This window comes from Orycteropus afer, unplaced genomic scaffold (assembly GCF_000298275.1).
Source record: "Orycteropus afer afer isolate SDZICR_OR568_19922 unplaced genomic scaffold, OryAfe1.0 scaffold00031, whole genome shotgun sequence".
Taxonomy (NCBI): domain Eukaryota; kingdom Metazoa; phylum Chordata; class Mammalia; order Tubulidentata; family Orycteropodidae; genus Orycteropus; species Orycteropus afer.
In genome coordinates this window covers 16,937,480-16,940,199 of record NW_006921618.1, presented here as the reverse complement: position 1 = coordinate 16,940,199, position 2,720 = coordinate 16,937,480, and the positions used below count along the sequence as shown (strand labels likewise).

Genomic DNA, 2,720 nt, shown 5'->3' with positions numbered 1-2,720 from the left:
GAGGAGTGGCTGGTGGGTTTGAACTGCCAGCCATCTGGTTAGCAGGCAAGTGTCTTAGCCACTATGCTACCAGAGCTCCCAGAATATGCAAGTAGGAGGGCATAAAGTTAGTACAGAGTTAGCATTTAAAATTAGATTCTAACTGAAACAATAGTAACAGCAACTACTATTTATTGAAACCTGTTGCCAGTGGAGTGATTCTGACTTACAATGACTCTACTGAGTTCTTGCTCAATGCTGTACATTATCCTAGATGCTTTATCATGTTATCTTGCAACCATTCAGAGGTAGACATTTTCATTTTCCAAATAAACAGGTTCTGGGAAGTTAAAAACTTTGCCTTAGATCACAGAGCTAAGCCATGCTTTGATTAAATTATTAATGTAATGCAAGGTGTCAGTTCTATTGTAAACAGGCTACTATCTATCTCTATATTGGACAGTAATTACTTCAGATGCTTTTACTCACTGTTCCTGCTGAAGAAACCACTATCTATTGAGAATTCATAGACAGGCTATTTAATCCAGTCAAACCACTTCTCTTCCCACTGATTTTAAGTTTTTTACCTGTCTTAGTTATCTGTTGTATTGTTGTTATGTGCCGAGTCAGACCTGACTCATAGCAACCCCTCCTTGGGTTTCCAAGGCAGTATCACTACGGAAGTAGACTGCCCAACCTACCTTCAGAGGAGTGGCTGGTGGGTTTGAACCGCCAGCCTTCTGGTTAGCAGTCAAATGCCTTAGGCACTTTGCTATCAGAACTCCTTCTTAGTTATCTGTTGTTGTTGTTGTTATGTGCCATCTAGTCGGACCTGACTCATAGTGACCCCTCCTTGGGTTTCCCAGGCAGTATCACTACGGAAATAGATTGCCCCATCTTCCTTCCGAGGAGTGGCCAGTGTGTTTGAACCACCAGCCTTCTGGTTAGCAGTCAAGTGTCTTAGGCACTATGCTACCAGAGTTCCTTCTTAGTTATCTAGTGCTTCTATAATAGAAATGCCACAAGTAGATGGCTTTTACAAACAGATTTTTTTTTCACAGTTCGTTGTTGTTGTTACGTGCCATCGAGTCGGACCCGTCTCATAGCTGTCCTTGGGTTTCCAAGGCAGTATCACTATGGAAATAGATTGCCCAACCTTCCTTCCGAAGAGTGGCTGGTGGGTTTGAACCGCAGCCTTTTAGTTAGCAGTCAAGTGCCTTATGCACTACCACTACCAGAGCACCTAAAGCCTACAGCACCCGTTTTTCCCAGGCAGTCTCCCATCCATGTACTAACCAGGCCTGACCCTGCTTAGCTTCCAAGATCACACAAGATCTGGAGCATTCAGAGTGGTATGGCAGCAGACTCTCACAGTTTAATAGTCCTAAGTCAGAAACCCAAGGAGGGGTCGCTATGAGTCGGGGCTGACTCGACGGCATATAACAACAACAAACAACAAGTCAGGGTGCCAGTTCTAGGGGAAGGCTTTCTCTCACTGCCAGCTGCAGAAGAAGGTCCTTATCTCTTCTGAGCTTCTGTACTTGGGCAACCTTCATGTAGCTTGGCATTGCTCTTTCCCCATCTCGGCTTCTTTAGCTTGCTTTTTTTAATCTCTTTTATGTATCTCCAAAGAGAGTGACATAAAACACATCCTACACTAATCTTGCCTCATTAACATAACAAAGACAACCATTTCCAAATGGGATTATAACTGCAGGCATAATGGTTAGGATTTATAACACATATTTTACGGGACACAGTTTAATCCATGACACCACTGATACACATATTTCTCTTTCCATAGAGTATATGTAGGAGCTCTGATGGTACAGTAGTTAAGGCACTTGGCTGCTAATCAAAATGCTGGAGGCTCAAACCTATCAGCTATTCTATGGGAGAAAGATGAGGCAGTCTGCTTCCTTAAAGATTTACAGCCTTGGAAACCCTATGGGGCAGTTCTACTCTGTCCTGTAAGGTTACCACAAGTCAGAATTGACTCTGTAACAGTGGGTTTGTTTTTGTTTTTTTTTTAAGTGTATGTGAAGACGGAATGGGAGATGGAGAGAGATGGTCAAAGAAGACCAATTATGAAGAAACTTGGATATCATGATAAATAGTAAAGACTTTATCCTTATGGCAGTGGTGAGCCTTTGAAGGTTTTTACACAAAGAAGAGGATAAAGAAACAGGAGAGGCTAGAGGCAAAGCTTCAACAAATGATGGGGTAAATTCAGGTTATCAGTGATTCACAATGGGAATCCTGAGCGAAGCTGAAACCAATACTGGGCAGAGAAACTTGAAAAGCCTTGTAACCAAGGCTAAGAACTACTGCTACCCTTAGTTTCTCTAGTTTATTTTCATTAGCATGCTTCCCATTAATTCACGCAGTTTCAAATCTAAGCCTGAAGGCCTGCTCTGATAAATGGCCTAAGAAAAGACATGTAGAAACACAAAAGAGAAGGGAAGAAAAATAGATATCTTACTGGCATCTCAATACAACATGTCTAAAGCTAAACTCTTCATTCTCTCTATTTTCCCCATCTCTTTAAATGGTTTTATCATACCAATCTAGTAGCTCAATCATAAACCTAACCATCATCCTTCTCTCAGACTTCTCCATTTCACTTTCTGTGGTAGTTCAATTGGTGTGTCAACTTGGCTGGGCCTGGACAAGTACTGTTGTTGTTGTTGTTATGTGCCGTCGAGTCGGCCCCGACTCATAGCGACCCCTCCTTGGGTTTC

General features: G+C 42.3%; 1 protein-coding gene and 1 pseudogene across 1 annotated transcript in view; both read right to left on the bottom strand.

The window, feature by feature from the left end:
* EPB41 (erythrocyte membrane protein band 4.1) overlaps nt 1–2,720 on the bottom strand; it is a 273,985-nt gene that overhangs the window by 187,640 nt on the left and 83,625 nt on the right. The gene's annotated exons all lie outside the window — the stretch shown is intronic.
* LOC122149545 lies at nt 1,227–1,345 on the bottom strand (annotated as a pseudogene).